Source organism: Salvelinus fontinalis, chromosome 3, assembly GCF_029448725.1.
Source record: "Salvelinus fontinalis isolate EN_2023a chromosome 3, ASM2944872v1, whole genome shotgun sequence".
NCBI classification, from domain to species: Eukaryota; Metazoa; Chordata; class Actinopteri; order Salmoniformes; family Salmonidae; genus Salvelinus; species Salvelinus fontinalis.
The window spans coordinates 42,685,972-42,698,350 of record NC_074667.1 but is presented as its reverse complement, the minus strand read 5'-3'; positions in this window follow the sequence as shown (position 1 = coordinate 42,698,350).

Sequence of the window (12,379 nt, the reverse complement as noted above, 5' to 3'; positions counted from 1 at the left end):
ACGTGATTGGGAGTTTAAAGAATCTACCTGGTTCTTCAATGACAGATGGAACAGACAAGGTTTACTTGTATAGAATCAAAGTTAAGGCCAAAAAAAATCTGAATATTTAAAGAGAAGCTGGGTTGGAGGAGAAGCTGGGTTGGAGGAGAAGCTGGGTTGGAGGAGAAGCTGGGCTGGAGAGGCCAATGCTGCCACCTATTGTAGTAACAGCTGAGGAGTAGGCATCCTGATAAATAAAATACACCCTTTTCCATTATATTCTAGCATACAGATCAAGAAGGGTGTTTTGTCATTTAGAATTGTACCTTACATGGGCAAAAATATAAATTGATTTAATTGTATAAACCCCCAGGGACAAACCTGGCCTTCTTAGATAGAATTCAAGCTACTGTATATTAGATCAATCCCAGACAGGAACTATTATTTTAGCAGGTGTCCTAAATCAAGCGTTCAGCAAGTTAGACAGACATAGCAGTAAAAAACAAAAATTCAAGGAACCTCCATAGAGGCTGAAAGATTTAATCTCTACAAATATTTTACAGGACACCTGGAGATTATTATTCCCAACTACAAAATACAACTACTTCTTCTCTCAAAGAAAGAAAAACTGTTCAAGAATTTACTACATTTTATTTCCAGAAATGCACTCAACAATATACTGGGTTCTAAAATCCATGAAATAGTGATACAGGATCATTCTCCTGTATCATGCAACTTCCTACATTACACCAACAGAAAATACAGTTAGTGACAGAATATGGGGAATGAACAGACCGCATCTTCAAGACCCGAAATGAAAGATGTAAACAAAAATATAACAAATGTAGACAGAGGTAGACATAGCTTTTAAGGTGTACATTAGGGGACTGATAATCTCATACTCTAGAATCAGAGATAATTATTGATTTTTCTTAAACTGAACTTTTTTTTCAATTTTTGTCTAAAATGACATACCCCAAGGGCCTCCCGGGTGGCGCAGTGGTCTAGGGCACTGCATCGCATCGCTAGCTGTGCCACCAGAGTCTCTGGGTTCGCGACCGGGAGGTCCGTGTGGCGACGCACAATTGGCCTAGAGTCGTCCGGGTTAGGGAGGGTTGGGCCGGTAGGGATATCCTTGTCTCATCGCGCTCCAGCGACTCCTGTGGTGGGCTATGTAGATATTCCATAGAAAATCTGCTGTTTCCAGCTACAAGTCATTAACAATGTCTACACTGTATTTCTGATCAATTTTAAGTTCTTTTAATGGACAAAAAATGTGCTTTTCTTTCAAAAACAAGGACATTTGGCAGTGACCCCAAACGTGTGAACAGTAGTGTACATTGTCAAGTATTTCACACGTATTATCCAGATACTGACTGTTAGCACTTGGTGGTCTATAGCAACTTCCTACAAGAATGGGCTTTAACAGAGGCAGGTGAACCTGTAGCCATATTACTTCAACAGTATTTAACATGAGATCCTCTCTAAGCTTTACAGGAATGTTTCTCTGAATATAGACTGCAACACCGCCCCCATTGGTATTTAACCACGTATTGCTACCACTGCATCAAAGGTATTATCTAAGTGAGTTTCAGAGATAATCAGAATATGAATGTCACCGGTTACTAGCAAGTTATGAACCTTGTTTCTTCCTCATCCATCTACACACAATACCACATAACAACAAAGCAAAAACAGGCTTTTAGATTTAAGAAAAACAGAAATATCACATTTACATAAGCATTCAGACCCTTTGCTCAGTACTTTATTGATGCACCTTTGGCAGCGATTACAGCCTCGAGCTTCTTGGGTATGACGCTACAAGCTTGGCACACCTGTATTCAGGGAGTTTCTCCCATTGTTCTCTGCAGATCCATTCAAGCTCTGTCAGGTTGGATGGGGAGCATCGCTGCCCAGCTATTTTCAGGTCCCTCCAGAGATGATCAATGGAAACAGGATGCACCTGAGCTCAATTTTGAGTATCATAGCAAAGGGTCTGAATACAAATGTAGATAAGGTATTTCAGTTTTTTGTTTTTAATACATTTGAAAACGTTTCTAAAAACCTGTTTTCGCTTTGTTATTATGAGGTATTGTCAATGGCGACCCGCCATTCAGGGCCCAACCTGTTTTGAGCCCCACAGGGCTTGCCTGTTTTGCATGTTATTTTGGCATTAATACGTGTCACATATCAGTTTGAAATCAATGTATTAATAAAGCCGTATACAAACACGGTCTCTTTGTTATTTTCTTGAGTAAGGCAGCTCCAAATTGCAGGTGTTTCAGCCTAGCTCTGTGCTTTCTGTGGTGGGGCAAGCCAGCAAAAAATTGCGCCGTGATTGGCTCAGTGTTCTGTCACTCATGGAGACACTACGTCACCACCACGTCTAAGGTTAGACCTAAAAAATTTGAGTTACACAAGTGCCCATGCAAGAAGGCTCAAGGTCATTGGCCACAGATAAAATGACGTCAAATCACGTTATATGTACAGTAGCTTTGATTGGACTGATCATGTCAACATCTGTCACGACTTCCGCCGAAGTTGGCTCCCCTGCCTGTTCGGGCGGTGCTCGGCGGTCGTCGTCACCGTCCTACTAGCCGCCACCGATCCCTTTTTCGTTTATCTGTTTGTTTTGTCTTATTAGTTTCACCTGTGTTTCTGTTGTTTGGTTTAATGAGCTTCCCTATTTTTAGTAGGTGGACCCGCCCTTGTTTTGTGCGGGATTGTCTTTATGTTACGTGTGTGCGTTTTAGGTAGAGGTGGATTTATTTTCTTAAACTTGGCACCCTGTGTTTTCTGGGTTGTCACGTTGTTGTCCGCGCCCTGTATTGTTGGGCTTATCATTTTGTGTGCCGAAGTAAAGAGCACTTTTCCCCAGTGGAACTGTCTGTGTCTGATTCCTTCACCCACCTAGTCCCACGTGACAACATCATATTTTCAAAATCTTAGCTATCAGTCATCATCATGAATCAAGTCGACAATCTACTGGCAAATTCTTTTTAATCCTTGTCATATGAACAGAAATAATGAAGAGAAATTATAGATAAAACGGATCGGTGCACATTGGCCATTGGACATAAACATTCCACAACAAGTTGAAAATCGCAAATTCAACAATGAGTGGTTTGGAAGGAATCAGTGACAGTGGCTGTGTGGTCCAAAACTGGGATTAAGAGGCTTGTTTCCTAGTTTAAAATGATAAACATTATTGGGCATGCTGTCAATGAAGCTGTCAATTATTAAAAATTACACATTGCCTCTTATCCGCTTGTTGTCCCCTTATGCCATAGTTTGTACATCTCAATTATTATGGCTGCAGGGGCAGCATTGAGTAGCTTGGATGAAAGGTGCCCAGGGGTGCCCAGAGTAAACTGCCTGCTACTCAGGCCCAGTTGCTAATATATGCATATTATTAGTAGATTTGGATAGAAAACACTCTGAAGTTTCTAAAACTGTTTGAATGATGCCTGTGTATAACAGAACTAATATGGCAGGCAAAAACCTGAGAAAAAATCCAACCAGGAAGTGGGAAATCTGAGGTTTGTAGGTTTTCAACTCATCGCCTATCGAATACACAGTGGGATATTGGTCATATTGCACTTCCTACGGCTTCCACTAGATGTTAACAGTCTTTAGAACCTTGTTTGATGCTTCTACTGTGAAGTAGGGGGTAATAGGGGCTCTTTGAGTCATGGGTCTGGCAGAGTGCCATGCGTGTTCACGTGAGAGTTAGACCTGCGTTCCATCGCATTTCTACAGACAAAGGAATTCTCCGGTTGGAACATTATTTAAGATTTATGTTAAAAACTTCCTAAAGATTTATTCTATACTTCGTTTGACATGTTTCTACGAACTGTAATATGACTTTTCGTCTGAACCTTCGCATGGACTTTCGTGAGTTTGGATTGTGTACTGAACGCGCAAACAAAAAGGAGGTAATTGGACATAAATTATGGACTTTATCGAACAAATCAAACATTTATTGTGGAACTGGGTTTCCTGGGAGTGCATTCTGATGAAGATCATCAAAGGTAAGTGAATATTTATAATGCTATTTCTGACTTCTGTTGACTCCACAATATGGCGGATATCTTTATGGCCTGTTTGGGCTCTGAGCGCTGTGCTCAGATTATTGCATTGTGTGCTTTTTCCGTAAAGTTTTTTTGAAATCTGACACAGCGGTTGCATTAAGGAGAGGTTTATCTAAAGTTCCATGTGTAATACTTGTATCTTTTATCAATGTTTATTATGAGTACTTCTGTAAATTGATGTGGCTCTCTGCAAAATCACCGGATGTTTTCGAGGCAAAACATTTACTGAACGTAACGCGCCAATGTAAACTAAGATTTTTGGATATAAATATGAACTTTATCGAACAAAACATACATGTATTATGAAACATGAAGTCCAATGAGTGCCATCTGCTGAAGATCATCTGCTTGAAATCGGACACTGTGGTGGGATTAACAACAAGTTTATCTTTAAAATGGTGTAAAATACTTGTATGTTTGAGGAATTTTAATTATGAGATTTCTGTTGTTTGAATTTGGCACCCTGCACTTTCACTGGCTGTTGTCAAGTCGATCCCGTTAACGGGATCTCAGCCGAAATAAGTTAACTGGCTGCAATTTATAGAAAATACCAAAACTTTGGAGATAACAATAAATTGGGAAGTTTTCCCTAAATGAGCTGTGAAAAATCCAGAACCAGCCATAGCTTTATTTCCCCTGTAGGACAGAAATTACGATGAATTACGTCGAAATTGCTCTCTGGTGGGCACCTTACGGTAACATCGTCAGAGATAACTAAAACACAGGACAAGTTCTAAAATCAGGGAGTGGAGCATCGGAATAAAGCAACAATATAGCAAGCATCAACCATTTATTTTACAGATTCAGTTACACCATGAACAATTATGTTTCCATCCTCAGCTCAAGGTGCATGTTCCAGAGAAGCTATGGTACACAGTCCCTATTACCATAAACTCAAATTATATAAATATACTGAACAACATGCAACAATTTCAACGATTTTACTGAGTTACAGTTCATGTAAGGAAATCAGTCAATTGAAATACACATATGCACAAAAAGCTTATTTCTCTCAAATGTTGTGCAAAAATGTGTTTACATCCCTGTTAGTGAGCATTTGTCCTTTGCTAAAATAATCCATCCACCATTCAGGTGTGGCATATCAAGAAGCTGATTAAACAGCATGATCATTACAGAGGTGCACCTCATGCTGGAGACAATACAAGGCCTCTCTAAAATGTGCAATTTTGTCAAAGATGTCTCAAGTTTTGAGGGGGTGTGCAATTGGCATGCTGACTGCAGGAATGTCCACCAGAGCTGTTGCCACCAGGATGTAATGTTAATTTCTCTACCATAAGCCGCCTCCAATGCTGTTTTAGATAACTTTGCAGTACGTCCAACCGGCCTCAAAACCGTAGAGCACGTGTATAGTGTTGTGTGGGGGCGAGCGGTTCGCTGATGTCAACGTTGTGAACAGAGTGCCCCATGGTGGTGGTGGGGTGATGGTATGGGCAGGCATAAGCTACAGATAACGAACAAAATTGCATTTTATCGATGGAAATTTGAATGCACAGAGATACTGTGACGAGATCTTGTCGTGCCATTCATCCACCACTATCATCTCATGTTTCAGCATGATAACCCACGGCCCCATGTCGCAAGGATCTGTACACAATTCCTGGAAGCGGAAAATGTCCCAGTTTTTCCATGGCGCACATACTCTCCAGACATGTCACCCATTGAGCATGTTTGGGATGCTCTGGTTTGATGTGTACATCATCAAACTGTTCCAGTTCCCACCAATATCCAGAAACTTTTCACAGCCATTGAAGAGGAGTGGGACAACATTCCACATGCTACAATCAACAGCCTGATCAACTCTATGCGAAGGAGATGTGTCGCACTGGATGAGGCAAATGGTGACTGGTACTGACTGGTTTTCGGATCCATGCCCCTACCTTTTTTTAAAGTATATGTGACCAACAGATGCATATCTGTGAAATCCATAGATTAAGGCCTAATGAATTTATTTCAATTGACTGATTCCCTTATATGAACTGTAGCACAGTAAAATCTTTGACCTTATTCATCTTGCATTTTATATTTTTGTTCAATCAATCAATCAATTTTATTTTATATAGCCCTTCGTACATCAGATAATATCTCGAAGTGCTGTACAGAAACCCAGCCTAAAACCCCAAACAGCTAGAATGCAGGTGTAGAAGCACGGTGGCTAGGAAAAACTCCCTAGAAAGGCCAAAACCTAGGAAGAAACCTAGAGAGGAACCAGGCTATGAGGGGTGGCCAGTCCTCTTCTGGCTGTGCCGGGTGGAGATTATAACAGAACTATGCCAAGATGTTCAAAAATGTTCATAAGTGACAAGCATGGTCAAATAATAATCATGAATAATTTTCAGTTGGCTTTTCATAGCTGATCATTAAGAGTTGAAAAACAACAGATCTGGGACAGGTGGCGGTTCCATAACCGCAGGCAGAACAGCTGAAACTGGAATAGCAGCAAGGCCAGGCGGACTGGGGACAGCAAGGAGTCACCACGGGCGGCAGTCCCGATGCATGGTCCTAGGGCCCAGGTCCTCCGAGAGAAAGAAAGAGAGAAGGAGAAAATTAGAGAGAGCCAAGATTTTCAAAATGTTCATAAATGACAAGCATGGTCAAATAATAATCAGGAATAAATCTCAGTTGGCTTTTCATAGCCGATCATTAAGAGTTGAAAACAGCAGGTCTGGGACAGGTAGGGGTTCCATAACCGCAGGCAGAAGAGTTGAAACTGGAATAGCAGCAAGGCCAGGCGGACTGGGGGCAGCAAGGAGTCACCACGGCCGGTAGTCCCGACGTATGGTCCTAGGGCTCAGGTCCTCCGAGAGAAAGAGAGAAGGAGAAAATTAGAGAGAGCCAAGATTTTCAAAATGTTCATAAATGACAAGCATGGTCAAATAATAATCAGGAATAAATCTCAGTTGGCTTTTCATAGCCGATCATTAAGAGTTGAAAACAGCAGGTCTGGGACAGGTAGGGGTTTCGTAACCGCAGGCAGAAACAGTTGAAACTGGAATAACAGCAAGGCCGGGCGGACTGGGGACAGCAAGGTGTCAGCATGCCCGGTAGTCCTGACGTATGGTCCTAGGGCTCAGGTTCTCAGAGAGAAAGAGAGAACGAGAGAATTAGAGAGAGCATACTTAAATTCACACAGGACACTGGATAAGACAGGAGAAGTATTCCAGGTATAACCAACTGACCCTAGCCCCCCGACACATAAACTACTGCAGCATAAATACTGGAGGCTGAGACAGGAGCGGTCAGGAGACACTGTGGCCCCATCCGAAGAAACCCCTGGACAGGGCCAAACAGGAAGGATATAACCCCACCCACTCTGCCAAAGCACAGCCCCCACACCACTAGAGGGATATCCCCAACCACCAACTTACAATCCTGAGACAAGGCCGAGTATAGCCCACAAAGGTCTCCATCACAGCACAACCAAGGGGGGGCGCCAACCCAGACAGGAAGTTCACGTCAGTAACTCAACCCACTCAAGTGACGCACCCCTCCTAGGGACGGCATGAAAGAGCACCAGCAAGCCAGTGACTCAGCCCCAGTAACAGGGTTAGAGGCAGAGAATCCCAGTGGAGAGAGGGGAACCGGCCCTGGAGAGACAGCAAGGGCGGTTCGTTGCTCCAGAGCCTTTCCGTTCACCTTCACACTCCTGGGCCAGACTACACTCAATCATATGACCTACTGAAGAGATAAGTCTTCAGTAAAGACTTAAAGGTTGAGACTGAGTCTGCGTCTCTCACATGGGTAGGCAGACTGTTCCATAAAAATGGAGATCTATAGGAGAAAGCCCTGCCTCCGGCTGTTTGCTTAGAAATTTTAGGGACAATTAGGAGGCCTGCGTCTTGTGACCGTAGCGTACGTGTAGGTATGTACGGCAGGACCAACTCGGAAAGATAGGTAGGAGCAAGCCCATGTAACGCTTTAAAGGTTAACAGTAAAACCTTGAAATCAGCCCTTGCCTTAACGGGAAGCCAGTGTAGGGAAGCTAGCACTGGAGTAATATGATCAAATTTCTTGGTTCTAGTCAGGATTCTAGCAGCCGTATTTAGCACTAACTGAAGTTTATTTAGTGCTTTATCCGGGTAGCCGGAAAGTAGAGCATTGCAGTAGTCTAACCTAGAAGTAACAAATGCATGGATTAATTTTTCTGCATCATTTTTGGACAGAAAATTTCTGATTTTTGCAATGTTACGTAGATGGAAAAAAGCTGTCCTTGAAACAGTCTTGATATGTTCGTCAAAAGAGAGATCAGGGTCAAGAGTAACGCCGAGGTTCTTCACAGTTTTATTTGAGACGACTTTACAACCATCAAGATGAATTGTCAGATTTAACAGAAGATCTCTTTGTTTCTTGGGACCTAGAACAAGCATCTCTGTTTTGTCCGAGTTTAAAAGTAGAAAGTTTTCAGCCATCCACTTCCTTATGTCTGAAACACAGGCTTCTAGCGAGGGCAATTTTGGGGCTCCACCATGTTTCATTGAAATGTACAGCTGTGTGTCATCCGCATAGCAGTGAAAGTTAACATTATGTTTTCGAATAACATCCCCAAGAGGTAAAATATATAGTGAAAACAATAGTGGTCCTAAAACGGAACCTTGAGGAACACCGAAATGTACAGTTGATTTGTCAGAGGACAGACCATTCACAGAGACAAACTGATATCTTCCCGACAGGTAAGATCTAAACCAGGCCAGAACTTGTCCGTGTAGACCAATTTGGGTTTCCAGTCTCTCCAAAAGAATGTGGTGATCGATGGTGTCAAAGGCAGCACTAAGGTCTAGTAGCACGAGGACAGATGCAGAGCCTCGGTCTGACGCCATTAAAAGGTCATTTACCACCTTCACAAGTGCAGTCTCAGTGCTATGATGGGGTCTAAAACCAGACTGAAGCATTTCGTATACATTGTTTGTCTTCAGAAAGGCAGTGAGTTGCTGCGCAACAGCTTTTTCTAAAATTTTTGAGAGGAATGGAAGATTCGATATAGGCCGATAGTTTTTTATATTTTCCGGGTCAAGGTTTGGCTTTTTCAAGAGAGGCTTTATCACTGCCACTTTTAGTGAGTTTGGTACACATCCGGTGGATAGAGAGCTGTTTATTATGTTCAACATAGGAGGGCCAAGCACAGGAAGCAGCTCCTTCAGCAGTTTAGTAGGAATAGGATCCAGTATGCAGCTTGAAGGTTTAGAGGCCATGATTATTTTCATCATTGTGTCAAGAGATATAGTACTAAAACACTTAAGTGTCTCTCCCGATCCCAGGCCCTCGCAGAGCTGTGCAGATCCAGGACAGCTAAGCCCTGGAGGAATACGCAGATTCAAAGAGGAGTCCGTAATTTGCTTTCTAATGGTCATGATCTTTTCCTCAAAGAAGTTCATGAATTTATTACTGCTGAAGTGAAAGCCATCCTCTCTTGGGGAATGCTGCTTTTTAGTTAGCTTTGCAACAGTATCAAAAAGAAATTTTGGATTGTTCTTATTTTCCTCGATTAAGTTGGAAAAGTAGGTTGATCGAGCAGCAGTGAGGGCTCTTCGGTACTGCACGGTACTGTCTTTCCAAGCTAGTCGGAAGACTTCCAGTTTTGTGTGGCGCCATTTCCGTTCCAATTTCCTGGAAGCTTGCTTCAAAGCTCGGGTATTTTCTGTATACCAGGGAGCTAGTTTCTTATGACAAATGTTTTTCGTTTTTAGGGGTGCAACTGCATCTAGGGTATTGCGCAAGGTTAAATTGAGTTCCTCAGTTAAGTGGTTAACTGATTTTTGTCCTCTGACGTCCTTGGGTAGGCAGAAGGAGCCTGGAAGGGCATCAAGGAATTTTTGTGTTGTCTGAGAATTTATAGCACGACTTTTGATGCTCCTTGGTTGGGGTCTGAGCAGATTATTTGTTGCGATTGCAAACGTAATAAAATGGTGGTCCGATAGTCCAGGATTATGTGGAAAAACATTAAGATCTACAACATTTATTCCATGGGACAAAACTAGGTCCAGAGTATGTTCAGAGTATGTTCAGTGTATATATATTAATAATACTGTCCATTGACTTCTATAATCAATTTAAACAAATTAATCAACAACATGGGTTTTGACTTTTCTTTTGACTTTGCTGAAACCCCCTTTCTTTTGGAGTTTCAGAATACGAATGATGTCGTGTGGCAAAGGAGTTCCTATCCTGAGTTGTCTCTTCAGTACTTCTCTGACAGAGAAGATGCCTCTGATCTGACATCTAGGGTTACAAACACAGCAAAACCACTAACTGGAAAAAAAGAAAATGTTACTCTATCTACCTCTCTCTTTGTCTATAGCTAAATACAAAGAAAAAAGCCCTGACTGACAATTTTGTTCAATTGAGCTTTTCCTTTGTAAAACAAGATTATTTAGCTCCAAACTGAAATAGGCTTTCCTTGGCTGTAGGGTGTTAATGATGAACATTACCACCTTCTGGTACAGCATGTGAAGTCTCCCTGCTGAACTACTAACACCGAGACTCTGTGTTAGTACATTTGGATAATTTCCTAAATAATTATGTAGTACAGTAAGCAGCAACCACCAGGTGAATGCACCAATTTGTAAGTCGCTCTGGATAAGAGCGTCTGCTAAATGACTTAAATGTAAATGTAAATGTTGCAATGCTGATAAGCTTATTATTTTCAGAATTTGAGTATTTTTTACACTTTTGAGCTATATTCTTATTAGTATATCTACTTGTTTTTAAGCGTATTGTGTGTTCTATTTGTGCTCGCCTCTCACTCCTTCCCTCCCTTAATCTCCGTCCCTCTCTCTCTGTAAAGTCAGTCTTATCTGCTGGGCTTGTGGCCAGCGGTGTTGTTCAGCAGGTTTTCATCAAGGATCTCTCTGTACTTTGCTCCGTTCATCTTTGCCTCGATCCTGACTAGTCTCCCAGTCCCTGCAGCTGAAAAACATCCCCACAGCATGATGCTGCCACCAACATGCTTCATTGTAGGGATGGTGCCAGGTTTCCTCCAGACGTGACACTTGGCATTCAGGCCAAAGAGTTCAATCTTGGTTTCATCAAACCAGAGAATCTTGTTTCTCATGGTCTGAGAATCATTAGGTGCCGTTTGGCAAACTCCAAGCGGGCTGTCATGTGCCTTTTACTGAGGAGTGGCTTCCGTCTGGCCACTCTACCATAAAGGCCTGACTGGTGGAGTGCTGTAGAGATGGATGTCATTCTGGAAGTTTCTCCCATCTCTACAGAGGAACTCTTGAGCTCTGTCAGAGTGACCATCGGGTTCTTGGTCATCTCCCCGACCAAGGCCTTTCTCCCCCGATTGCTCAGTTTGGCCGGGCAGCCAGCTCTAGGAAGAGCCTTGGTGGTTCTAATCTTCTTCCATTTAAGAATGATGGAGGCCAATGTGTTCTTGGGGACCTTCAATGCTGCAGACATTTTTTTGTAACCTTCCCCAGATCTGTGTCTCGACACAATCGTGACTCGGAGCTCTAAGGACAATTCCTTTGACCTCGTGGCTTTGTTTTTGCTCTGACATGCACTGTCAACTGTGGTACATTATATATACAGGTGTGTGCCTCTCCAAGTCATGTCCAATCAATTGAATTTACTACAGGTGGACTCCAATCATGTTGTAGAAACACCTCAAGGATGATCAATGGAAACAGGATGCACCTGAGCTCAATTTTGAGTCTAATAGCAAAGGGTCTGAATACTGTAAATAAGTTATTTCTATTTAAACATTTTTATACATTTGCTAAAATAAAATAAACAGTTTTTGCTTTGTCATTATGGGTTATTGTGTGTAGATTTCTGAGCATAATTTATTTTTCAATCCATTTTAGAACAAGGCTGTAATGTAACAAAATGTGGAAAAGGTCAAGGGGTCTGAATACTTTCCGAAGACACAGTAAACACAAACACAGTGCATCAACAGGTTCATTTGCTCCTCCTCACTAAATATCATCACTTCTTTCCCAGTTTCTCCATGTCATAACCTGGGTGAGGGGCTTGGGTGGGCAAGCCCATTGCAAACACCAGCACATACAGTACACACACACAATGTGGGCATAGAGGAATGTATCACCCCATGTTCCTGCTCTGTTTCCCCTTCCACTCTTACTCTGTTCCCCCTTTCTTTTTCTATCTTCTCTTCTAGTTTTCTAAACACGTCTTATACCTTCTTCTTTATCTGGCTACATTTACCTAATTTATCTATGTTCATGAAGAAAGATATGCAGGCGACTCCTGATAAGTGCACAACAGATCTCCTCCCGTTTGATTTTCCTACACCTGCATGGATTTGTCTCTACGTTGGTCCATACAAACCA